General features: G+C 42.6%; 1 protein-coding gene across 1 annotated transcript in view; it reads left to right on the forward strand.

The window, feature by feature from the left end:
* LOC306964180 (nucleolar protein 4-like) overlaps positions 1 to 27913 on the forward strand; it is a 251440-nt gene that overhangs the window by 187141 nt on the left and 36386 nt on the right. The gene's annotated exons all lie outside the window — the stretch shown is intronic.

The following is a 27913-nucleotide window of genomic DNA, read 5'->3' on the forward strand; positions in this document are numbered from 1 at the left end:
GGCAGTGCTGGCTGTTACGCAGGCGTCTGAATTGTCACAGTTTGTGCATGGAGGATATTTAGTGTGTTGGTTTGTGTAAAGAAATAGACATTTGTGGATTATGTTGAAAGAATATTAGAATAAGCTTACTACTTATGTCACAAAGGAAGGGATGTTTTCGGGCCATTTTGTAGTTTTAATGGGAGCCCTTAAAGTGGAGATTTTCCTAAACAAAAGACAGGCTGCAGGCGCTCTGTCATATTTTTAAGATGTTTATTTTTTTAAGAAATAACTGAATGAGAACTATTCAGATGAAAATTTTTTACATTTTATTGCAGAATCTCAAGGACCCCCTTGTGTAGTTGGATCCCTTTCTATTTTATTAGTATTTTATCTTCTTTTCTTTCTCTTTTTTACTCTAGCCATTTCATTAAAATGAAAATGAAATGCTTAATGACAATGATTTAAAAGTACCTATGTCATACATAATGCAATTTATGGAGATTGGGTCTTAGTAAGTAATTGGCTCTGTGCACTGAATGTTACAGAGCAACTTCCTGCTTACTTCATTGGGTGATGACTGTTTCCTGTCCTTGTGTATTCCTGTGGAGAGTTAGCCGTGTCTTGTTGAAAACGTGCACCAACTGAATAATAACTCACAACATATAACACCTATACACATATTTCAACTACTTCACTGCTTCCGTGATTGCAACTTTAAGCGTTATAGCCTTGAAGCTAATGTCTAACGTAATTTGTCGCTACGAAATGGTAAAATAGTGCCACCATATGAACACATTTTTAATAAAACATAATTGGCTTGAAGCTATTTTAAGTTTTCTTCTACTTTTGACATCTTGTTACATTAAAATGTGGACAGGAAGTCTTTACCCTACTCAGGCCAACAGGAAGTTCGCCAAAAACATTCCATGCACACAGCCTTGTTGGTAGAAAAATGACAAAGTGACATTTGTTTCAACACAAAACATGCACAATAGAATCATCCTCCAGCTCACGTGTGAATACTGGCTCAGATTTGAAGAATTCCCACCTCAAATTTTAAATAGCTTTTCGTTTAGTTAACCACACAGAGAGATTACATTCACATTCATTTTAATGATTGCATTGAGCAAAAACATCAGTCTTCTATGCTGGCACAGTTCTAATGGCTTCCTTTTACACTTAGTTCCTGTTTGCTTATCCCTATAACGACCGAATCTCAACAGGCAACGCATTTTACCAACATGATGTGCTTCCCAGTGTGTTTGCGATTGGGAGGGGGTCTCGCACCATAGTATCGGCTCGCTGTGCAGGGCGCGGTATCTCCTCCATTATTAACTCCCCTCGCCCTGCAAGACTCAAACCGGTATGGTATGAGGAGCCGGCGTAATTAATATTCCAAGCCCCCAGCTCCTCTGGCGTGGGGAGGCGTGAGGGGGGGGCTGAAGGCGTTTAACTATCTGTTTTGTTTACTGTAGCGGTCTCCAGCTGTGATGGAGAACTACCCGCTGGCCTCTTCACATCGACATAGCGCCTTGTTACATGAGCTATTTGCCATCATTAACACGGGGCTTATGGAGGTGCAGTGTGTGGTAGCGCAAGCCGGTAGTACTTTGTAAACACGCAGCGGTGTATTTATCTTGTAAGGCATAAGGTTATGAGACTGTTGTTTTAGTATTTGTCCTCGCATGGGAAGTCACTGCTCAGATATTGGATATTGAGCAGTTTGTGACTAAGTTATGTCAAGTGGAGACATTTTTTCCAAAACGCTTTTCTGTCCCCACGTCGGCCACAATAAAATTGAGCAAAGGATCATGGTGTCACAGAGTTGCTGCTACTTTACTTTGTCAATGTAACAATGTAACAAGCAAATCCATGTCAGGCCCACATTGTTCCCGCATAAGACTTAAGATTGCATTACTGCCAATATGGTTTGTTAGTGTTTACCGTGTAGAGCAGGTATTATGCTTTTTTCACGAAGTTGGTAAAAATCAAAAGTCAAACACATCTATATCACTAACTTCCACTTTGCAATATTGATCTAAAACAGCTTCTCTTCCTGTTTTTCACGCACAACAAGCCTCCTCACATCTCACCTCGTTTTGCTCCCCTTCGCTGTGCAGCTGTTTCAATAAAGAGGTGAGGAAAGCATTTACCGGATATGTAGGACCTCAGGAAAAACGTAAGAGAAACGTTTTGGGAGCTGCCGCCGCCGCGCTCCTAGGAATAGCCACTTCATAAGATCCAAAGATTACTCTAAAATACACAAGTGGGTCAAAACCCAGCTCCAGGTATGTTTTTGATGAGAGAACAACATTGTAACATGGTAAAAAGCCCTTAAAATTACATTTTATGTAATAACCCCTCTTTAAAATCCAGAACTCTTCTACTTCATGATGTTCATATCATGCACAGCATCATATCATGCACAGCAGCAAGTCTATACCATGGGTGTTGGTGATTTGAGAATGTCATGTGATAAAAGCTGTTATGAGTGGGTGAGTTTTACATTTGCAGAGATTGTAGTAGGAGATTGTAGCCCGGAAACACAGCACATCCCATTGGGAGGACGCCCCAGGAAAGACCTAGGACTCGATGGAGGGACTATGTCCCCACGCCACCCTGGGAATGCCTCAAGATCTCCCTAGGAGGGCTGGAAGAAGTGTGTGTGGATAGTGAAGTCTGGTCATGTTTGCTCTGCAACCCAGGAGAAAGTGGAGGAAAATGGAAGGATAGATGCAGATTGTAATCTGTGTTTTTTGATTGAGGTCTTGCTCTTGTAGTCACAGTAAGACTAGTTAAGATACATACTAGATATCTATTCAAATTACTAATGAAATGGATCGACGACTATTTCTTGGATGACTGACTACAATTAAACAACACACCAAGCCAAATAAATGTGAGAGTTTTCCAATCTTAATTTGTTGTTTATTTACGTTTAAGCAAATCGGCAACTGTTGTAGTAGTTGTTGTTAACTCCAATCAACCTTTCAAACAGCAATTAGTGCTTTGCTCAATCATAAAGCCCCTTTTTCTTCTTCCCATTTGTCAGGGTCATGCCATGTTTATATCCTCAAACTGCCCCCGCTCCTCCCTTCCTCCCAGAGTTCAAGGTGCCTGTCTGTTATTCGCAGCCTCTTAAACCGTTGGGAGTGCCTGTTATTGCTTTATGGTTCCAGAACACCAAGGATGTCCAAAGGTGCGCTCGTAAAAGGCGTCCCTATCTCAAACCCGTACCCATGCTTATCTGCCGGGCCCCTCGGACCGCGGCGCAAAGATCTACTGTGTCTGTACAAACATGACGGGAGGGACCTTCAGTCGCGGCCGTAAAAACCGAGACAAGGTATCGCCACCGTTTGTTCGGGTGAAGTTCAACAGGGGTTAAGGAGATTGTAACGAAACTGTCCTAGTTTGTTGATCAACTTCTCAGGCTCCTTAGAAATTTGCCGATTGAGAGGTGTGAACGGCATTTCAGACATTTATTCCAAACATTATTGTTGGTGTGAGTGCAATGCCGAGGTGTGGTGTCATCTCTGAGTTTTCACCACTGGATACAACAAACACTAATGCAACTTCCGTAACATCTTCCAATCCTTTCTATTTTGTTAATTAAGATTGATTTCATTGTAAGTTACTGATTTGTAACTTGTCATTGGAACTTTGGCACATTTCAGAATATTCCACCCCACATCTTTATGAAATACTATACCAACTCCCGGAGACATTGGCGACGTCACTGCCTTGCTCCATTACTCGCCCGTCTCTGCTCCCTGTCTGCGTTATCACTTCTAAAGGCTTGTTGGTAAATACATGCGTCTGAATGGAAATGCAGGTCAAAGAACACAAAGCAGACGCGGCGAACCATGAGCGTGCGGGCTAATGCTGACGCTAAATGTTCAGTGCCAAACATAGCCATTTGCCCCGAGGTGGAATCAGCTGGGACAGATGTGTACGGGACCATCCAACCATCCATCCATCCGGCCCAGATGTTCTCACACCCCTGCCCCCAATCTATGCACTGTCCATAAGATGCCAAACCGCCCACGCTAAGGCCAAAGACCTGAAAGTAATCATTTCGAATGCGCTGGCCCCTTCCACCCCACCAGATCGTATGGAGATGAGGATCCGGTCTTCATCCTTGGAAGTTTTGCCAACACAAACGTGCAGATTTTTCCAAAAGGATTACCACACACACTTTCGGAGCAGTTGCGCAGCCAGCCGCCTCCCACACGCCCAGCATCTGTCGAGCAGTAAATAAATGCCTAACGATGCGGTAGCCTTTTTAAATTTGTAGCTTTTTTCACAATTTGTTCAATCAAACCATTTCCAGCGGTGTTTTTGCAGCCGTTTTAGGGCGACTCAGCTGTTTTGACAGAGGCGAAGTTAGACAGACTTGTCAAGGAGCTTTTGCAGAAATATGTTTACTTTGCTGAGGGTGGGGGCCAGGTGCTCGTCGCCTAAGTGCCACTGGCGAGTGCTACCATTTCATCCTTGTTGCAATCCTTGCAAATTTTACTGCTTTTTTTAACAGCTAATTATTACTACAGTTGAAAAAACGCGCTGTCTCTGTCTGGGTGGCAGGGCGATATTTGGTCTCTTCTCACTTCTTCTCTTTAAAGTCAATCAATCAAACTTTATTTATAAAGCGCTTTTCATACTGAAAGGTATCACAAAGTGCTTTACAGATTACAACATTTAAAACAATGCGCCTGGGACAACCTCCCATATACATACATTTTATATATTAGGATTAAATAAATAGATTAGTCAGTTAAAAGCTAAGCTAAAAAGGTGGGTCTTGAGCTGCTCTTAAAAATCTGAAGTTCTCTGCAGCCCTGAGCTCCTCCTCAGGTCGTTCCAGAGGCGAGGGCCGTAATATTGGAAAGACGCCTCACCATGAGTCTTTTTGTTGACTTTAGGAATGACTAGGAGACCCCTGGAGAAGCGAAGGGGCCGCGAAGGTTCGTAAGGTAAAAGCAGTTCTGAAAGATAAGAAGGACCAAGACCATTAAGACATTTAAAAAAAAACATTAAAAGAACTTTAAAATCGATCCTGAAACATACGGGAGCCAATGCAGCGATTCTAAAACCGGTGTAATGTGGTCCCGCCTCCTGGTCTTCGTCAGGACACGAGAGGCTGAATTTTGTAAAAGTGTCACTCACGTTTTCATCAATGAACTTTAAACCTAAGCGCGACACTTACCAGTTAGATTTCATCAATGGATTAAACAGCAGTTTCTAAAGAGTGTGGCAGTTCATTTCCTCACAGATGCAAGAATATTTGCTTGATTAACAGTTATATTAGCCTTTCTGTGTGGAGTTTGCATGTTCTCCCCATGTCTGCATAGGTTTTCTCTGGGTAATCCGGTTTCCAATACCACTAAAAACAAGTGGAGTAGGGCAGGATGAATGATGTGTGTGCGTCAATGAATGATCAGAGGTGTTCAGAGGGACTGTTGGCGCAGATGTGTGCAGTCATGACAGCGTTTCTGTCAGTCTCTGCCAGGGGAAACTGAACAAGTACAGAGTATGGAGTGAATGTAAAACTGTTTCATGTAAAGTGCTTTGTGACCAACAAACACATGAATGGGTCAGAATGGCCACTGTTTATCTCCTATATATTATATCTATGGGTCAATCATGGTGCTCCTTGTGTGTCGAACAAGAGGCGGAGACTCTTCAAATATCAAAATCTGACACTTGTCCCGTTGTCAGCAAAAACCTACCCGACCACTGCAGACAAGAGATTTTTGGATTGGTGTGAAATGCCCTTCATTTATCCCATTAATTCATCAAAATGATATACTGTACCTTCGCAGATTTTATGCTTTTAAGGTCTTAAATTCTGCACAAATGTAAGACTTTCATAATGATTTATGACCCTAAAACGACCAAGGTTAGTCCATTCTCTCTGCCTTTCCTTTACTTGCTATATAATCTGAAAGCCATTCATTTTACATTCTGTCAGCACCTTCTCAAGATCTCCTCCATAAACTTTTTTTCCAGATTCCTCTCCGATTTACCCTTTTTTATTAAAGCCTGACCATGTTCCTCCTAATCTCCTGAAGCCCCATTCGATTTCCCCGTCACCTCCTTCATCATTCCCAGTTCGGAGTGACCTTTTGCGGGGCCTTTATCCCGGGAAAATCCTGGCCTGAGGGCAGTAAAGATGTCTCCACTGGACACTCGGAATGTCAGCTGTCACTCAAAGTGAGGAAAATCGGTGGGGCCCTGAGATAGGAGCGTGCCAATCACCTCTGAACGTGTACACAATGTCGATACAGCTCACGGTGCGTTCAGTTTTCAGACCTCTTTTTATGATGTGGTGGTCTGACTTTGAAATCATACAGTCATAATCTGTCGGTCAACTACACATTGAAATAGAACAAATGTAAAAGTTTTGATAAAAGCATTCAAACCACAATAAAAGTTTAGGCACAGATTTATCATAAAATAGGAAAATCCAGCGGTTGCCGTAAATGTAGCTGCCATCTTGCCATTGTCCTAATCGCCAAATTCTAATTCAAAGTCAAGTGAAAAGCACACATTTCCATGAATCAAAGTCAAAATTCAGATAGTGTAGTCATTTTGGAGTCCAAACACTGGGAAGTCCATCTGTGTTTCCATCCCAATCTGGACATAATTTAACAAAGTATAAATAAAATTGTTACGTTCATTGTGTCTACTTGTGTTATTAGTATAACTTTCAGATTTCATCTGGTCAGACATTTTGATTAGAGATGTTGAAATCTTTACCTTTACCTTTACCTGTTTCATCTGCAGGTTGTGAGTTCTAGAGTAGAAAGGACAATCACAAAATTGCCGCCAGAGCTGGACATTAGTTCCAATGGATTACCATGGCAACATCCGATCCAGAGTTTTATTATACAGTAGATCTGTGAGGTTCAGTTCTTGGTCGTTCATTGCCTATGGTGACTGAGGTTTATGTATTTATGTACTATGTCTCTACTGCTGATAACCTGCATTGATGTAGCTGCTATTATTACTCTTGTGTTTTTACATAATCTGAAATTAGCCAAACCTGAAGTGCCACAGTGTGCAAATGCATCAAGTATGACGTGGTTGCTTTCATTACGCTCCTTTATACTGTAACGCGTTAGTTTAGAGTCTTGCAAAAGGTCCTGAAACTCAACACAGACAACATATGCGATCTACATTGTTAGCAATAAGCTGTAGCTTCTTGTAAAAGCTCTTGTTTTTGCCTTAAACTTTAATAAACAAATGATTACTTTTAAACAAGGCTCGTGTCGAGGCATAATTAAATCAGGGCAGAGCACAATCTCACATTTTCTCCATGTAATTTGTTTATTCCAGTGTAGTCTGTCCACCGCCCCTGCACATTTTGGTAACTTTGCATCTTTAAATGACTAAGGAGACTGTTATTTCGCTTCTGCACATTCGTTCTTACTCATTTCTTGTAATCTGGAACCCTGTTTGAGATTTACAATGTTGTGTGTCCCATTGCTCATCTGACTGCCTTTTTCTTGGAAGTCAAAACAGTTGAGCAGCACTTGGGCACCCCTGACCACACTCCGATTTTCAATAGATTCCATCCCGTGACTTTGACTTCAAGGCGCTGTGAATGACTCCAGGATTTTACATTTTAAAGTCCTCTTTGGTTTATTACATCATATGAAACATGACACTTTTTGACAACACAATAGGGCTGATTTCTTTTGTGTTTGTTTCTTTTGCGGACATCGGATGCTAGCATTGGTGGATTCTCCAGATATGTTGCATAAACATGTACAAATTCAGCATAACATTCAAAACACCCGCACCTTTTGAAACACTTCTTTTGAAGCAGGCCGCGACCATCAGTAACTGCATTATGAAGGATACTTTGTAGATGGGCCTTTTTGATTAATACTCTGAAATGACTCCTAGAAACTGATTTCTCTACATTTGAAATCTGGTAAACAAGTCATTAGTGCTACATGGCGCAAGGCAAGTTGTATTTAGGCCCGGGAGCTGCAAATCGTAGCAGTCCATTGTGTTGTTGTAAAAGTTTTAACTTCGTGATATCACAGTATTTCGGCTATTGTCTGTCTTAGCAACTTCATAGTATCTGTAGAATACTTTTTTTCTTATGTTTTCATTGCCATAAAGGACAAATGTCAATCTCTTGAAATACATCCTTTTGAAGAGCTGTCATTAATCTGAAAAAATACCTTCCCCCTACCCTGCAGGAAATAGAATACACAACATTGGCCTTTTTGATTAAACTTAAGGAAAGCACTTGCAAGTCTGTAGACTCTATGGAAGCGGGTAAACAAGTCGTTAGCACAGAAGGTTGTGGAAGGTTGCAAAGTTTGTGGAAAAGCAGGAGAGGTAGATGGAAAACTGTATACTGCAGGTCTCTTTCCCCTTCAGTTGTTTTGTCTCATTATAACATGCTTGAGTTTTCCAACAAATCCAGTCCATCTCCTTCCAAGTACCACCAGGCCTGCATCCAGATCAATTCAGGACTTAACTGGGTGTAAAACAGGGCCGGCATGATACTATTTTGTCATGATACAATGTGATGCAGTGAACTTAAAATCATGAAAAACATAAACTGAAGCATAAATTAACGCCACCTTGCATAACTGTGGAGATGTTGACTAATGGCAGCCAAATATGAGATTTAAATAGATTAGCTCCTCGTCCAAATCCGTTCTTTGATTACCCACTGGAAAAACAACATTAGGAGCATGTTTTGTATGTTTTGAGAAAGCAAAAAAGAAGAATATCTAACTACTTTTGTTGTTAGTTGTCTCTAGAGGTCTAAACTAGAGGGCTAGCAGTTTTCGTACATGATTATCCCCATTAGACTTCTGCCTTACACACATTTCTATACCATTAAGTGCTGAAAGAAAGACTCGGCAGTGAGCAGTTGATAAAGTGCGTTGGGGAAGGTCGCGAAGTTTGTCAAAAAGCAGCAGTCGACGCAGATGGAGACTTGCACGGAGAGTATGGACGTGTAGGAGGATGTAAATGCACTCAATCCAAATCTGCCTATAGAGTCTCGACACGGTGAACCCACTGTCTGCCGCGCTCCCAACACCGCGCCGGAGAACTCAAAAACAACTGCTTTACTGCTCATTTTAGACTCCGAGAAAAATTTAGTCAATAGGGAATGTAGGATGCAAAAACCTTCAATTGCTCTAGTCACGAAGCATATATTCGACAAACGGATCCATCTCAGCTTTAATATTCTGGATCCCGGGAATATTGTGCGTGTCGATGTTGAGATTTTTAGCTAGTTTATCCCTAAACATCTTAGTTTTAATGTTGTAGTTTGAAAAAGAAAGGCCAAACTCACCCTTCACAATGCTGAAGATGGGAGAAATATAAACGCACCCCTGCGAATTTAAACATTTTTACTGGTTGCTGTCGTTTCTGTTTATGAAATTAACAAAACTTACTTCTAATATACCACTTCAGGAGTCAGCCAAACGAAAACTTTAGGGGGAAAAAAAAAATCTGTACTGGAACTAGCTTTCCGACAACCTCTCATAAGCTCGAACCTTAAAAGCCACGTCTGCTTGTGTCTATTGTATTGCATGCCTGTATAGATATATGCCTGTGTGCAGTACATTGTGGCGCGGCGGAGTGTGGGAGGGCTGCGGCGAGCGAGGTCGTCCCCAGGAGCGGCTCGCAGTCTGGGCTTTTGTTGGAGCCGGCGCGGGGGTGGGAGAACCAGGGAGGGGCCCGCATTGTCTTTTCACCTCCCAAGGCCGAACAACATAGACGCAGAGAGAGACTTATTTAAAGGAAGAGCGGATATGGACGCCGAGAGCTGCCAAGTTTTTCATATAGACATCAGTTTATTGATATACATTACATTTGGAATAACTTTCTGACGCCCCAGTGCTGTTGTATTAAAGGGATCTATCCTGGTAAACTTCCACTTTTTAACCATGTTAGAGTGTTGTTCTTTTCACCCTTCCTTTTAAACAACTTCACTTTGTTCTTCGTCAGCAGAAGGTGAATTAAAGCGTTTTGTGGGCACATGAATGGCGTTTAAAGCCCTATTCGAACGTGATTAGAATTACCTGGGGAACTCAGGCAAAAAGTAAAAGTTACTGATGTAACTGGAGTGTCCATGCCCGTCCGAATCTGCCATGGTGGTGTCCTTTGGAAAGTAACAATGTATACAACTTTCATGTAGGGTGATTCTGCAAACTCCAAGGTGTTTCTAGTCCCGTGCAAATCGACATGTCGGAGTTTTGAAGGAAGTCTAAAAAGTAAGGGAACCCTCGATTCAAAACATGTTTTTAACAATATCCGCATGTGGGCTTAATGATGTTCTCCTATCCAAACAGTGCTTCGATCCAATTCCTGTTTCGTCTTCAACATTCAAGAGATTCAAGACGTTTTATTTGTCAAAACATGTGAATGATTTGAAATGATCTTTCTCTCATCCTTGATTGTGGAGCGTGCAGTGGGGGAAGAGCCGTGGAAGGGAGGGCAGAGAGTTCAGCTTCTCGATGGCCTTGTGTATGAAACTGTTCTTCAGTCGACTGGAACTGACCCGTACATTCCGCAGTATCAACCTAAAAGGTACAAATGAGAAATTAAACTACGATATTACAAACCTAGAAGGCAAATTCATCGGCATGGCAACCTGAGTCAAATCATGGAACATGGAGGAACTTTGTAAAAGTCTGGAAGCGTTTGGGGCAAAGTTTAGAAGTGCGTGGTTCACATGTTGCTGAACGAGGAGCTGGGGTGGGTATGATTTCAAATTTACCTGGAGCGCCCTCAGCAGGCAGCAGGAGTAAAGGGACAGGACAAAACAGTGAATACAAGCTTTCACTTATAGCTAACTGTGTTTTAGCAAATCTATGGTGCCATTATAAACATACCAGGATGAGGACTATTTTTGTTATGGAGGACAGGTTTATGTTCCGTCTACTACCCAGCAAAATCTGGAAATGACAGACTATCATTAAATTGGTTACTCAAAACTGTGAGTGAAGCTAAATGCTGTTCCAGGTCTGTTTTTGACAAGGAGGTAATGAAGTAGCATGACTCACAAAAAGCTCACAAAAATGTGATTTTGCACAATATGCAAATTTGAGTAATCTGAATACATTTTTTTTGCAGATTGTGACTCTTTAAATTGCCATTTCAAGTTGATCTCAGTTCATTCTGCAGGGGGCACGTTCAGAATGTTTCCTTTGTTATTATTTTGAATGCAGTGCAGACCTATAGCACTGGACCTGGCCAGTGCGTGTGGGTGTAGGTGCAGAAACGCTAGCTGAATGCTAAGCTTCACATTTCCATATATGTGTCTTAGAGGCAGGGCTATCACTGTTATCACATGATGGAGGCACAGGAGCTCAGAGACGTGTACTGCAGCAGGCTGCGCCTGATCTGGGCCGGAGCGCTGCAAAGAAATGTAAAGATAATAAAGATGTGTCACGGGAAGACAGGGGAATGGGCCTGCGCGTCAATGTGAGGCCTGTTTTATACAGTGCAGTTCTTGAATCGAGTATGGATCAATACACGAGTGTCCAGTGTAGCAATCAACATGGTTTCTGCCGTTATTTGACCTTCCAAGTGCCACTCGATTATTTCTATTATATGAAATTACATTATAGAAACTATATGTTTGTAAGGAAGGAGCTCCCAGTCATCCAGGAGTTTTTCAACATAGAAGCAGTCATCTTGCAAACTCCAAACAGTGAAACGATTTGGAAGAATCCATTCTGTTGTTTTCAATTGTAGTCGTATTTGCTGTATTTGTATGCTGTATTTGATCAGTCGATCGTGCGCATTGTAGGATATTTACGGTGAAAGAACGTCTTGTCAGTGTTTTTGCTGAGTCTATACTGTAATAATGACTGTGACCCCCCCCCCCCCTCTCGTGTGTCATCTGCTCCTTTGACTCGCGGAGAGGATTTTATTTTGGTCGTATTCACCGAGCCGTGGTAAATGTCGCTCGGAGCCACTCACCCGTGCACAGCCACACAGAGACCACAGCCTCGCACAGACACAAAATAATACAAGGAGAGCTTTAAAGGGGATGTGTCATTGTGCTTTTGTGTTGTTTTTGTGAACACTACTACACCTTGAGACGTTTTTTGAAGGCTGTTTTCCGTTAGCTGATGCCTTTATAGTGAGTCTGACCTCTCGTTGATACTGTTTCTTCTGTGCAGTCATATGGCGCATTGTAGTTTCCCCTAATCCTTTGGCGCGTGGACGGGTGTTGCGCTATTTATTTTCTTTTGAGAGACTATTCCGAGATTCCTATGTTGCAATTTAAGCCTTTAAAGCAGTACTAAGTAACTCTTCCCCCTAGAGGCCATAAGCGCAACTGCAGGTGTAGTAGCAAGTTACAATTTTTTAATTTATTAATTGTCTTGGAGAGTAAATACTACGCTGACAGGAAAGGCGAAGGGAGAGGGTTACTGTGCATCCAATTATCCAATGGAAATATTTTTTTTCACTCAAACTTGGCTGTAAATACTGTTTAAAGTGACGTTAGCCCGCAGTTAGCTTTGCCCGTTAGCATGTTAGCTTCTTCTTCGTGATTCCATTAGTGTGTATTGCTTTCTCCGCACCGGTGGCAGTCAAGTTGCAAACATGGTTTTCTGGCCAGAGACACCAGGGGGAGATGAAAGACCCTCCAATCATCCCATAAACACTTGTATTACCCCCACAGGGACTATGGAAAGGATTTATTAAGGTAAATAAGTTACTTAGTACTGCTTTAAGTTATCTAACAAACATGAGTGACCACATTTCTCCCGACAGCCAGAGCCTTTTCACGTACAACTCACCGCATCGATGACACAAGGCCGCCCTGTCCATTCGTTATGTTCCATTAGCTTAGCATTGGTTAACAACTGCAGAGATGATATCAGACAACGCGCACGTAAACGCCATGGGAGAAAGTGGGCGAGTGCTTTGGAATAATAATAGCCCCAACTCAACGATAGTCGGTCTATAGGGTTCTATGCATTGGAAGAAAGTGCATAAGCAATGTATGAAGCATAAGCAAACGCAGGGAATTCTAAACCCAAACCGCCCTGCTCTCCTCTCGCTCCCCGGCATCCCGCAGTGCAGTACATTAAAGTGCATTAAAACTGCAGCCGCTCTCTCTCCCACTCACCCTCCAAACTCACTCTGTCCCTCCTTTCACTCCCCGTCTTTCTCTTTCTTCCTCCTTCGTTCTCTCTCTCCAGACTCTACTATCGCTCTCTCTCTCTTGACTTCTCACTTTCCCTGCTCTACCCACTCTCTCTTTCGCTGTCTTTCATATCTCTCTCTCTCTCCCCCCTCTCTTCCGGTCTGTTTTTATGTTTTTTCCTCTTTCTGTCTTTCCTCCTTTCTCCCCAGTTTCTCTCTCTCACCTTTCTATTTCTCTACCCATATTGCGCTCTCTCTCGCCCTCTTTCTTCTCTTTTCTCTCCTGTCTTTCCTTTCTATCTCTCTATCCATGACACCTTTCTCTCTCACTCTTCTTCTCTCTTTCATTCCCTGTTCAATCTTTCTTTCTCTGTTTTTCTGCCCTCTCTGGCTTCTTGATTCTCCGCTTTCTCCCTCACTGCCCCCTCTCTCTTTCTCTCCGTCTTAATTCTCCCCCTTTCTTTCTCCTTCACTTCCTGTTTCTCCCCTATTTTTCCTGCTTCTCCTTTCTTCATCCCTCTCTCTTCCTTTTTCCTCCATCTCTCTGTTCCACTTCCTGTTCCTCCTCTCGCTCTCCCTCTCTCTCCCCCGTTTCTCCTCTCTCCCCCTCTCTCTTCTTTTTCCTCCTTCTCTTTTCATTCCTCTCTCTCTCTCTCTCTCTCTCTCTCTCTCTCTTTTTCACTTCCTGTTTCTCCTTTCTCTTCCTGTTTCTTCTCTCTCTCTTCCTTTTTCCTCTCTCTCCCTCTCTCTCTCCTCCATTTTCTCCCCTCCCTCTCATTGTTTCTCCCCTTCCATCCTGCCTTCCTCCATCTCTCTCTCTCACTTTCTCTCTCTTCCTTTTTCTCCCCCTCTTATTTTTTCTCCCCTTCCTTCCTTCCTTCCTTCCTTCCTTCCTTCCTGCCTTCCTTCCTTCCTTCCTTCCTTCCTGCCTGCCTGCCTTCCTTCCTTCCTTCCTTCCTTCCTGCCTGCCTGCCTGCCTTCCTTCCTGCCTTCCTTCCTTCCTTCCTTCCTTCCTTCCTCACTCTCTCTTCCTGTTTCTCCCTTCCCTCCCTCCATCCCCCTGCCCTCTCTCTTTCTCTCCCTCGCTTACTCTCTTCCCCTTCTGTGGCCTACATACACCGGAGTTCACCGCGGCGTTAAATGTTTTATGCACAAGCCCAAAAAAAAATATGGAGCGGGTGCAATTTAGCGTGAGTGATCCCCGAGCCTCCCCGGACGAGACGGCAGTGGTGGATTCAGTCACTGCACGGTTCAACAGAAACAAGGCCAAATAACGGTGACTCCTTCAAAGCCACTGTTGAACCTTTCACCCAACGGACAGAGTAAATCAAAACCAAGATGTTCCCTTATGTTCCCTTACATGCCTGGAATTGTATTTTTGCTTCATTCACTAAGATTTGAGTAATGATGATGATGATGATGATGATGATGAGACTGAGAGAGAAGATGCTGAACTTTGTTGCAGTTTTTTTTTTCATGTGAAAATGTCCAGCCATTAAAGAGATATTAACCATAACCAAGTCCAAAGTTCAGCATTTTTGCTGTTACCAAAGGTTCCGTAATAGACATTTTAGCTGCACCGACACGAGGCTGTTTACAATGTTGTCACGTCAATTTTACAAGGACCGATGTCAGAGAGTTCCAGCTGAGAAAAGAAACTCTAGACATAAGAAAACACGGCTAATGATTTAACAGTTAGCTAATAAGATGCTAACGTTTTATGAATGTTAATGACAAAGGGTCACATTACAGATGCAGTGGTTATCCCTGAATTGACACGTCGTAATTCCCACTTGGAGCAGGGTTCCAAGGCATTTTTCCTCATCGAAGGAATTTACCAGTTCACGGTTGTCTGGTAAACCGCTTTCCTCAACTGCTGAAGCGCTCCGATCTGTAACTTTATGGATTTTCTTGTGTTGTGAAACACAAAACTGCTGAAGGCAAAAGCTTTTCACTGTTGGAAAGTCCTTACCACTACAGTCCGGGCCTTTACATTGACTTTCTTTACATCGACATCATTTAAATTTCCAAAATGTAAATATTGAAAACACCTCATTTAGGTCTTCAAACGTTCCAAGTCTTCATAATCCTGGCAGCATCCACGGTCCAAGTTTCTTCTGAATGCGAACGCCAAGTGTTTGAGCTATCGTAAGAGCGTCCATATGAATATTTCATCATCTTGTGTCTGTCTGAGTCTGTTACGTTGCGAGGACTGAAGGACTGCGGAGCTTGGCACGGGGCGGAGTGTGGTCCCTCTGCTGTAGAATAGAGGCGCTGTTGGCACAGGCGTGAAAGGACGGTATTTCCGCCGGCGCTGGGACTCTCTGCCGTCGAGCTTGTAAAACGAGATGGTCGATTTAATGCACAGTTGGTAGGATTTATCATTTCACTAGGGCTGCACAATACGACATGGGCAGTGTCATGTTCTGTTTCGGTCAGTATGCCATGAGGCCAGAGACGATTCACATCTCACTTTGTGCTACATTGACCACTCTAGTCACATTAATGTTGTTACTGTTATTTTCCATCAGATTTGAATACCTCTTTCCCGGGTTTCTGGCCGTCAAAAGAGTTAATTGTGCCAGGATTGAGGCCTTAAATGTCATTACAACATTCTAAAGAGCCCATCACTTAAAATCGAGGTGGTGGCAACTATGGTCGAGCTGCAAAGGTTTTGTCTTACTTTTTGGCTAATATCTTTGTCGTTACGAGGAAAATCTACATGAAGCAAAAAGCGTCACCAAGTTTCTTGTCTTCTCCGTTAGTGCATATAAGGTAAGGTCCATTATTTGGAAAAATGATATTACTCGACTTTTTTATACTGCAAAACTTTGGCAAAGTGCCGGGTGTATTTTATTGTAACCTCCTGAGCTTGCGTTCGTCTCCACCGTGCGATGGTTCCAACAGTGTATTGTAGCTTCAACCATAGTTTTTCATAGCAGGTTTCTGCAGGTAGGGTCTGTTTTGCTGAGTCGAGTTCCACGTGCTGGCTATGTTAATCTCCATGGAAAAGTGCAGGGAAAGTAAAATGTCCTGTTCATGTCTGGCCTGTGCTGCTTGTGACTAGCGGTGCGCTGATGTCTTTTGTTGAAGACACTCTTGACAGAGATCCTAGTTGCAGCGAGAGGAGACTCACTCTGAAACTAGCGCTCCAAGATATCAGACACGGCCTGATGTCGGTCGCAGCTCGTCTTTGGTCATTCGACGGTTCTATTTCAAATCTAAGATCTGGGATTTTGAGCTATGACCTGTGATGTCACCCATGTCATGTGATGGTTTGTCGCAGTCGGCCGAAATAGTTCACTGTCCAACCGGGTTAGAAAGCATTCAGCTAAAGTTTAGACTGAAATTGTACACAGCGTTTTTGCTCAAAATTTGTCATGTCAAGTTTTCTTTTGAATATCATAATGTCCACTCATGTTTGGTAGTTTGCAAATCTTAAGAAGTCAAATATGTATATAAACTGTAGTAGTAACTAAAATGGCATAAAAAGCATTACATTACACTTTGAATTTGCCAGATTTACATGAAAAACATTTGTTTAGCTTCTTTCATGTAAACAACGGACCAGACTTATTTTTGTGACATCTCCACTACACAAATCCCTGTGTGTCCAAAGCCCCGGGACCTCGCGCCTGACTCCCAGGGGACGTGGCTCTGCTTGGGGCAGATGGTCCTCTGACTTTGCCCCAGTGAGCGAGGGTTCCTCTGGGGTAGAAAGTGGGTCAGGGGGGCAGTGCCGATGACCACCACTGGCTCCTGAGGCAAGCAGCTTACCCCCGGGCCTATTAATAGAAACACGACGGAGTGCATAAGTTAACGCAACATACATGAGCGTACATGTAGGACACGCGTGACCAGTGGAGGAGAGGCTTGGGAAATAATAATCTGTAGTTGTTACTTTCAATTTGTCTATGCATTGTAGGTACCTCATATCAGCGACTACTTTGTGCCCGAGTATCGGCATTGGGTAGGAACCAAAAAAAGTCTGTACATTCATAATGATTTCTAGCGAGGCTTTGCCCTCACCTAAATGTGATCGATGCATTGACAACAGCTGAAAACATCTGGATCTTTCATCATTTGCGATGTTTAATGGCTAATGCTAACGTCTATAGGAAAAATGCATTGATGGGGCTAATGGACGCTGAAAAGTCTCCCGGACTAGCCGACTTGCTAATGTTAGGACACAGCTTCCCTTTATGTGTCTTTGGTGGATTACTCGTTAGATTGCTTTTTAATTAACATTAATTACTATTAACTTAATCAGTAACTGTCAATTACTTTCATATTAGCAACCGAATAGCAGTTAGCATCCCATCACGGCCACAGCGGCAAAGTGAGTGGAAAGTCTGCATTGTTATTCATTTTCCTCCCAGTTTGCAAAGTTTAGCGTTTGGATTAAAATGTGCATACCCTCTGTACATAAAGTGTCAGAAATTTAGAAAAAACAGGATGCCCTCCCGCGCTGTAGCTAGCGTGGCTTCAAGTGCAAAATAAATCTGTTTCATTCTCTCACCTCTGAAATATTATGGAGGGTCCAGCGATGCGCGGGTATCAAAAGCCAGCCTCGAGCGGCCACCACGGACCCAGCTCCGAGCAGCTTAGAACAGTTATTGACACACTTTAATAAAAGAAAATGTTCCTGTAGGGCTCTGTTCTCGACGCACGAAGAGAAAAGACCAGTATTTCCAGTGGCTGATGGCGCTTCTATTGCTCTTGGAACGGCGTGGACAGACGCAGCTTATAGACCAGTGCTATCTATGTCAAAACAAATACATTTTGTTGGTGCAGCTTACAGTATATTCAGGTGTGCTCGATAGTCCGGGATTTATGCTAGTTCCAGCCTTTGAATGATGAATAGGATTAGCCTGTATTTGACACGCTTTTTCTACATTACAAACCTCTTCATCGAACATGTCTTTAGATGACCCTCTTGATTTCTAGCCCTACAGCTGCAGAACCCTTTTTGGATTCTGTAAAGAAAGGAGCTCAAAAGCCTCATCTCGCCTCGCCACACCTCTTCCCTCTGTAATCCATTTTCTTCAAGGTTGCACCAGCGCGAACAAGGAGCAGGCAAGACAATGGGATGGCAGTGCTGCAAAACTCCACCAAAGACGTCGAATGATGAAAAGGAAAGAGGGTAAAAGATCAGGGGCAAGAAGTGGCGGAGGAGAGGAATGGATTAGCAACTGCAAATGGGACAGGTGCAAATTCAAGATCTTCACTTTGAAACATGAAAATCTGTGTCCATGCGTGGATCAATCTGTGCTCGAAAGTGTACGGAAACATCCAAAAGTATTAAGAGAAGTGACAGTTTAATACACAAACAAGTGTTGGGGAGTAAGTGAATACATGCATTTAGAATACTATTTAGAAAACTAATTTTGAGTAACTGTATTCTGGTAAAGTCACACTTTGATTTGAGAGTATTTAGAATACTTTAAATCCCAGTATCAGTCATTATTATTATATTGCACAACATTATTAAGAAGTTTTAATGTTGACCTGTTTTTCCTCCTAAAATAAAATGATTTAGATTTAAAACGCCACAGTTCAGACACTGCACATGTGTCACATGATGCTGTATCTGCGGCTCCATTTGCCAACAGAGTTAAAGAGTTCATCATTAACGGTAAGTGAGTTTATAACAGGTGTTCCAACAATCGAAGTTTTCATTTTTGATACTATACGCCAGTGTTTTTCATCCTTTTTTGAGCCAAGGCACATTTTTTTCATTGAAAATATCACGAGGCACACAACCAGCAGATAATGTTAAAAAATGTAACTCTGTAGCCTATAGTCATCAAAGTGTCCTGAATAGGAACACCGTATAGTCTCGCTAGTAACAATGCCTCAATGCATCACTAATTCTCTTGTCTCAAAGAAATTAACTACCTGATATGGAAGAGGTTTGGGCATCTCTGCTGAGACTGCTGCCCCCGCGACCCGGCCCCGGATAAAGCGGAAGAAAATGGATGGATGGATGGATGGATGGATATGGAAGAGTATTATATGGTTACTCTGCCGATAACTAGACAGCACAGACACTCGAAAACGGTACATTATTTGTGGATAATAATGTATTTGTTTTCAAAAAACCAACTAGGTGAAATTGGATAATTTCCCAAGGCACACCAGACAATATGGTGGTTATACCAGTGGTTGAAAAACACTGCTATAAGATAAGATAAGATAAGATGGTACTTTATTGATCTCACAGATGGAGAAATTGCATTCGATGAGAGAGCATCCGGCAGCAGCACCCATTCAGTGCGCACCACTCTTTTTTTTTTTTTCTTTGGTGAAAGATCGTTGTGTCGCGGCCGATGATCTCGTTGTCCTTCAGCCACTCCACCCGCATGACCTTGGAGGATGGAGAAACTGTAGCTGCCCTCTGTCTCCTCTGATCATCTGAAACGGTGCACCGCCTCCTGGGCTTGTCCCCGTCTCAGAGCGTGGTGTCCTGCACTGGTCAGCTCCACCTCGTCCTTCCTCTTCCTCCTGCACAGCTCCCTCCACAGTCTATCACCATCTCCTCGTTGGTCCCTTTTGTTGTAGCTCCTCTTGTGACGCCTCCTCCGTGCTGCAGGTGTGGGGGCTCTTGGTGCCTCTTCACTGTTCAGTGTCTCAGAAGAAGATGTTTGTAGATCTGAAATGGGTTTAGCTGATAAGCTAGCAGTTTGTTTACCTTCAAAAAGCTGCTTTCTGCAGGACCATTTTGGACTCTCAAAGTAAACAAATCCACCAAACCTCCACAAAAACACGGTAAAGACGTACAAAAGTATCCAGAAAAACAACGTGGTTCGCTGAAAAAGGCAAACAATTCACTGAAAAAGGCAAACAATTCAGCTGCACCAGGAGAGAGGGAGGTCACTTCCTTCCTTCCGCCATATTTATACATAAATATAATGGCAATCAATGTGAAAGTATACTCTAAAGCAGGGGTAGGCAAGTTTTCTTGGTGGAGGGACAATTTTCTTTATTGTTAACAGACCGAGGGCCGAAGCGACTGATTATTAGCTCAGGGTAAAGCACAAAACCAGTGAATCGCTGTGGAGTGTGCGAATCCGCCTTTGACCGAAGAGCGTGGTATGACGAGAACAGCGCCTTGTTGTGCGTCCTTTCCTTCATCGTGAAAGAGGGGAAAATATCATTCCAATTCTCTCGACTGCCTTTGTTCACTGCTCAACAGAGTCTACCGCATAACTTTCTCAATCGATTCATGAATATGCATGTCTTTGCTTGAAAACGCCATAGAGATTTCCACGCGGCGGTGCAGTCAGTTAGCCCGACTGTGGGAGGAATATGTTATTGTCCTAATGAGCCGCCGTCCTTGTATATGTGCAAATAAATGTACAGTCATGTCTCGCCGTGGGCTGCTTTAGACAACAGCATCGGGGTAAAATAACAGTAAACAGCCCGGAGACAACAGGCTTCTGTGGTTCGCCTGCTGCAGCATCTTGAGTTTAACAGAGGCTCAAATGTCAATCTTTGAGACTGTTTTCAAGCCAAAACAATGATACCTTCATTCTAACACACATCATTTGCGTAATGCGGTAGTTCCTTGACCTTAAGAATAATAACGTTGATCATGGAACAAAAAGCGAGTTGTCCGCGTCTCGTACAAGGCAACACTGTTCAGATGTCCCAGATGAAGATCGCGCTTGTGCAGTGTGGTTCCCGTGCGGTTTCCCCCCCCAGCTGCATGTATTAGCACTGACGTACACTAATGTAAATGTATAGACTTCGTGCTAATGGGATAGTGTTACAATGTGCACAGAGCAAGGCTTTTTGTCGGAGACGGGGCGAACCCGTTCCACCAGCGCTTCATACACCCCCCCTACTCTCCCTCCTCCTTTGTCTCTCGTCACATCATTTTTATGATAAAGCTGCAATATACTACAGCACCACCGTTTCTTTGTAGTTTTCTGGAATCACTTTTACCACTGCAGACTCGACTCACTGGGCCTCATTCACGATACGTTCTTCTTACGTACAAATTTGTTCTGAGCTGAAAACTTTCCTCTGGAACAACAAATCCTATGAACAGTCAGGAGGACTCTTAAACACAGAAGCATCTACAGTTCTGTACGCGACCATGCTCCTGATGGAACCCAACATTCTGAGTCATCCTTTTAGATTTAAAGGAACAGGCCACTGTACTTTTCCATACTGAGATATGTTACCTGAGCTTAGACGAGTTGATACGTACCTGTCTGGTCTTTGTGCCCGTGGAAGAGCGTGGTAGCTTCCAACTTCACCCCCGTTTGGAGCTATAGGAATATGCTGGGAGAGGCCAGATGCTAACAACATCTTTGGTCCTTTTGTGTGACTGAGCGCACGTACAACAACCAGACAGGTACATATCAACTCGTCTAAGCTCAGGTAGGAACATATCTCAGTATGGAAGAACCTGTTCCTTTAATCTCGTAATTACTAATCCAATATCATTTGTTTGAAAAAGTGTGCGTGACATATATCGCTTGATGAAACTATACATTTGCAAATACTGCCCCCACTTATAAATAGGACTAAATGCATTGACGTTATTTAACCTCTTCAGAAGCCTTTAGGTGTGGGTAAAGCCAAACTTGTGTTTAAAATGTAAATGTTCCCTCAGAGGCTCAGTCAGGATTAAGAGCAGTAGCAGTTTCACGTAGACTGTGCTCACGCAGTAAACTCATTTGGCACTAATAATACGCAGAGTTTCTAATAGTAAATCAGGTACAACACCCCCACTTGCTGATTCTAAGCACTGCACGCAATTTAGCGCCTGGCTTAGTAAATGACCCCCTGTGTGTTTTGGGAAAAGTCATCTTTTACCACTCACTGAAAGGACAATCTAATTCCAATACCAGAGCGAATATCAGATACAGGGCCTTTAAGTGTTCCATAAAAACAGATCACAGCAGACCAAATATTTTCTTAACCTGACAAGATTCCGAACCGACAGTTTAGTCTCTCGATTTCTATATTTGTCTTGAATTGTCCCCTAACCCTTTGCATTTCCCACAGACTGTACTTCCTCTCCTCTCCCACTGCCCACATGATGCAATATTAATGCCGGCGGATCACTGAGGGGAAAGTGGCCGCGTGGAGTATGAGAGGCTCGCTCATTTCACTCCCCGCTCTTCTCTCCGGAGACGGCAGCCCGCGGACGGTATCGCGAATCACCAGAGCTGCTCTATGCAGGCATTGTGCTCGCATAAAGCGCATTGATCTTGTATTTGAAATGAGCCCGGTGTGGTTTGAGAAATGCCGGCGTATTCCGTACTCCGGCATGCGCTTGGTGTTCAGGAAGTTTCCATTTCGAGCTGCACACGGAGAGAGAGTTCACATGCTTTATGTTTTTGTGTGTACGGTTTTGTTTGGTCTGTTAGAAAGCAGTGCACTTTCACGATCATTTTTTTGCTGTGATCGGGGACAATGGAACGGGTCTGTAGTTGTTTTTGGGGTTTGAAAACTTGTGTTGCCTTTGCACATGTGTGTAATTTTTCAGAACTGAAGTATGCATGGTCGGTGTGGCTGAGTACTTTGCCTCACAGCAAGAAGTTTTTTGGATTCATTTTCCAGACAATGCGGCCCTTTCTGTGTGGAGTTTGCATGGTCTCCCTTATGTGTGGACCGGTTTCCCCCCCATCACCCCAAAACATGCACAATGGGTTACCCCTCCAGCGGCATTATAGTTGGTTCAAATGCAGGGGAATGATGTCGTTTTAAAGGGGGGTATTACGCAAAATCGACTTTTTTTTACAATTATGTTTTCTCATCAAAACCTTGAGCTGCGTTTCAGCCCACTTGCGCATCTTTGATTCTTCTCCAATGGCTGTTCTTTTCAGTGCGGCAACAAATCCCAAACAAAAAATGCTTTTCTTGCTAAGCTTAACCCTTTCACTGCAGAGTGAAAACACTCGCCAGAGCGTCTCTTCAACCACATGAGGTGCACAGACTTTGTTTTCGCTTCTCTTTGTTAAAACAGCTGCGCAGCGAAGGGGAGCAAGAGGAGGGAGGTGGATTGTGTGAAAATCAGCTGAAACTAGTGGATATTTTGTTTCAGTTTTTTTAGTTTAATACTGCATTTTGTAACCAAAAAAGTGTAAGATAGTGATGCAGATAAGTTTGAAACGTTTGCCAAAAAGCATTTTTAATTGTTTATTTATTACCTCATATATTGTATTGTGTTTCATTTCCCCCCAATAAATGTGAACAACTCAATACTGCAGGAATACTGTTAAATGAATTTCAGTCAACTAATAGATACAATACAACAATGAAAACGGAAAGCAATGTGGCTTTGGTGACAAAGATGTCAGAGTGCGCGTTTTGCCTGCAGGGATGAATAAGCTTTTGTGAGGACGAGTGTGGACCTTGGAAGTTGTTCTGAAAAGCTCAGACTTGTTGTCAACAGGTCTTCAAGTGGAATGTCCTTCCAGGCGCCCGTACGTGTTGAGATTTTGTGCAAAAGACTTTAAGAACTTTTCAAGAATGGACTCACAATGCCAAAAACTCGCAGCGTTCCATTTCGAACAACCGGAGTATGCAAGGACCGTCGACATTGCAATGTTGTTTTGAGCAGTTTATTCACATACAGATCTGGAATATTTCACTTGTTTCGTGACATCTCTGACTTGTTCCAGCGCCATCTCGCTTGAAATGAGAAAATACATCTCAATAGAACAAGTGTGATATCCTAAAACCTGACTTCATTCATTGTCACATAGCCATTGTGTTGCTGTATTCAATAGGAAAAGAGCGGTCTGGCTGGTGTAGTTGAGCACAGGAGATTGTGAATGTCGGTTGCCCATACTGATGGTGTCAGAGGGGAGCAGTGCGCTGGATTACATGGCCGAACACAGTGAGATTGATGCGCTCAGCCTCAGATTGTCATCAGGATTAACCCTGCTGATAATGACTGCTGTAATGTCGCCCAATCCACTGTTTGCGAAGAGCCACGCTCAACTTTGCTCCACATGGGATTTCAGTGTCTGTGCTCTTCATCCACTTCCACACAATCAAAACAGAAAACGGTCACCATGTTATTTATGTTGGGAAATTAGTCCGAAGCATTAGACCCATGTCTGGAGCAGTGGGCGATCGTAGTGCATCAACGGGACTCCCTTGTCACATCTAGCGACATAGCCGTACTACAACTACTACTCAGCACTGGCACTTCTGCCACCACTTCTCTTGAGCACCAAGAACATGCTGTCAGAGTCCTCATGAGTGTCTGCACTAATCCTTATACAAAACTCTGCTGCTTTACCGCTCTCAGCCACACTCCTGTACTTTACCAAAGACACTCTAGTCACTCTAGTGTTCACAGCGGAGACGAGGGGCAACTTCTCAACCTTGACAATGCAAAGGGGTCAAAGAAGATAAACAGTTGTGCCAATAAGTTTACACAACCTGGTGTTGTTGTTTTTTTTTTTTCATCTTTTGGCCATTTCTCAAAGAATATGAGTAAAAACACAAATGCTTTTTTTTTTTTTCCCTCTCATGGTCTGTGATGTGAAGCCATTTATTATGAAAAAACTGTGTGAGCTCATTTCAAATCACCATAACAAAATAAAATACCAAAATGACCCTGTTGAAAAATGTACACACCCCAGTTCCTGACGCTGTATGTTTCCCCCTTTAACATCAATGACAGCTTGGATTCTTTTGTGGTAGTTGTGGATGAGGTTCTTTATTTTTTCTGATGGTAAAGTGGCCCATTCTTCTTGGCAAAAGGCCTACAGTTCCTGTAAGTTCCTGGGCTGTCTTGCAAAAACAGAACTTTGACTTCTCCCCACAGTGGTTTAATGATGTTGAGGTCAGGAGACTGAGATGGACACTAACGGGACCTTCACTTTATTAGTAATTTCGTAATCATCTTTTTCCTTGCATTGTTGCTACGTTGTTGTCACTTTGACTTTTTTTTTTCTTTGCGCCTTTGTCACTTTTTTGTCACTTTTTGTTGCGTTTTCTTTGCACATTTTTGTCACTTTTTTATCATTTTTTTAATAACTTTTCTGTCGCTCTTTTGTTGCATGCTCCTCGTTTTTGTGTGCTATTCTGATGCTTTTTTGCAGAAGCTTTTAATGTTCAGTTCGAGTGGAGGTTAAGAGGTTTAAGCACTGCCTTAACTCGGCAAGAGACAGAGTGATATTACAGTGCCAACATTACTCTGATGTCAGTCCAGGATCGCTCTTGTTTAAATAGTTTGAGGAGAGGACAAACTTTTGGCTGATTGGATCAAACACACCTAGTTTTTGCCAATAACAGCAAATTCTCAAAGTAGCTGACCACTATTCATTGATTTGATTATATATAATTATATGATTATATTTACTAGTGGAAAGTGTTGAATGTGTCGTGGCAGCATCTCGTGTGTTTCCATCGTCGCCATGTTGTTTATTAGTATCAAAGTGTTGAGTTTTACAGCTGTTGAGTTGCTCTTATGACACAGCAGCACATGACCTGGCGACGGCACAACGAGGCTTTAAAGAATCAGCTTGGAAATGTCCATCGACAAAGACGAGCGTCTCTATTGTTATTGCCTGACAATATTGCCTGTGTTTTTCCAAACACAAAACCGTTATCTCGGGGGCTGTATTTGAATTTCAAATGAAAGTGCCCTAGTTGTGATCATAATTAGTGGGAATTGAGCAGGTTAATTCAGATAATCATAGCCTTTAGACTCCGCTGTTTACAAATGTGTTCAAGCTAAAATCAATAGGACAGCGTCAGCACGAGTGAAATCTGTAAACTCATTTTCATGCTTCAGACTTTGAACCATTTTGCACCAAGACACTGGTCATTTTCACGATCTGTTATCAAAATACGTCAGCCTAACATTTTAAGCTCTTACACCACCTTCATTTCTTTCTCTATCTGTGGCTGTTAGCCTCTTTCAATACTTTCCATTCAAGGACAAAGTACCGCTCTCCATTCATTGCTCTCCGCATAGCGTTCGACTATATTCGTTTTCAGATTTCCATGGCTATTAACTTCTTCTGAGTCTTTTGTGCGGCCTGAGAATGTAGAGGAGATGTATTGATGTGGGGTGGAATTAGAATTGACACGGGCACAAAGGTCCCTGACGGTTCATTACGTCCCCAACTTGACTCTGACCAGTGTGGAGATTGGACCATAGAAAGGGTTTTTGTGGTGTGTGGGGCTGTTAGCACATTGTCACTGTAGGAGCAGACACGAGTTAGGTTTGACTATAAAGGTTTTCAACCAGATACATCTGCCATCGCCCCCCCACGTGTTTACCATCAGCTAATTTCAGCCGAGACACTGGAGGTGAATAGGGCAAGTAATAATATAATGAAAGCTACATTTTTAAACTTTTGCTGTGGATTACTGATACAAATATGAGAGAAAATGTATGGAAAGTTTTCTGTCATTTTATGTTTTTGTATAAAAATAAGTCATTGTATTTTTAGATTATCAGACACAAAATCTCAATAATGGATGGAGCCAGGTTTAAATTTATGGTTTTATTTTGTTGATTTACAAAAACCGCCATCATGGACAACACCTCCCACCCACTACACGGGACTGTAGAGGAGCTGAGCAGCTCTTTCAGTGGCAGACTGAGACACCCACAGTGCAAGAAAGAGCGCTACTGCAAGGCCTTCATCACCACCACTGTCAGACTGTACAATAAGACTGTAAAGTAACATGTGTAATGATCACAATAATCTCTGTTATTGACTTATTGACAGCCTGCACTAGGACTGTAAACTTTGCACCTCAATATTCTACTTTATGTAGTTCTAATTTTTAAGATTGTACCTAAGATACCCCTTTTTTTTTACTATTTAACTACATGTCTATTTTCCACATCCTGAGTTATTTTATTAAGTAAGATTCAAGATTTTTCATTTGTCAAACCATGTGAATGGAGAAAACTTGCTAAGATCTCAACATTGACCACTGTGTGTGAAAAATCTATATTTTCACCTGCCGTGTGTCGCCTTGTTGTCCTGAGCAGAGGCAAAACTAGCTTGATTGCCATAGTTGAAAAACAAAAAAAACAGTGACTGAAAGGTGGTCTGAAGTTGTTATAAATGGTCACTTTGAAATCTGTTTGTTTATCAGTGCGGAATGTAGCGCGAGTAGAATGTCACAATTCTTCCTGATCTATGAGGAGAGCCTTTGCCTTAGAATAACAGCTTCAGTTCAGTTCAGAATAAATGTGAAACTAACAAATGATGTTTTGTGCATTGAAGCACCTTCAGGATCATCACGTCCTCGTGACTCATGTTTATCCCTATGGCTAAACTGTGACACTGCAGCTCGTCTCACATGTTGTGGTTTCCTCACGGCTGTCCATTAGCATCGAGACACAAACACTGTTCCATAGACAAAAGGTGTCTGCGTGTAACAATGTCTCCAACCTGGCTAGTTTTCTCCTTTAAGAGACAAAATGAAACAAACTCTCCCTTTACGATGTTTATCTTTTTGACAGTTTGTCTGTTTGCGCGAATAGTTTATTCAGGAAGTCAATACATCATCGCCGCGCCATGTTTCCCACGTCTGTCCATGTCCATTCACAAATACTGACATGCTCGGTGTCCACCTGACGCACGGAATCCCCCCGACAAATCTCTGTGATTCAAATATAGAACAACAAATTTAAACCTGGCTCAATATCAATTTAAACCTGGCTTGATATTTGGTCGTCGAAAGCATCTTAAATTTTGGTCATTTTTCCGCATAAAAGGCCTTTTTTTTTTTTAATGAGAACATGCAAACCAGCAATACATTTCCCCCTCATATTTTTGTTTGAATTCTATAA

Source organism: Gobius niger, assembly GCF_951799975.1.
Source record: "Gobius niger genome assembly, chromosome: 6".
NCBI classification, from domain to species: Eukaryota; Metazoa; Chordata; class Actinopteri; order Gobiiformes; family Gobiidae; genus Gobius; species Gobius niger.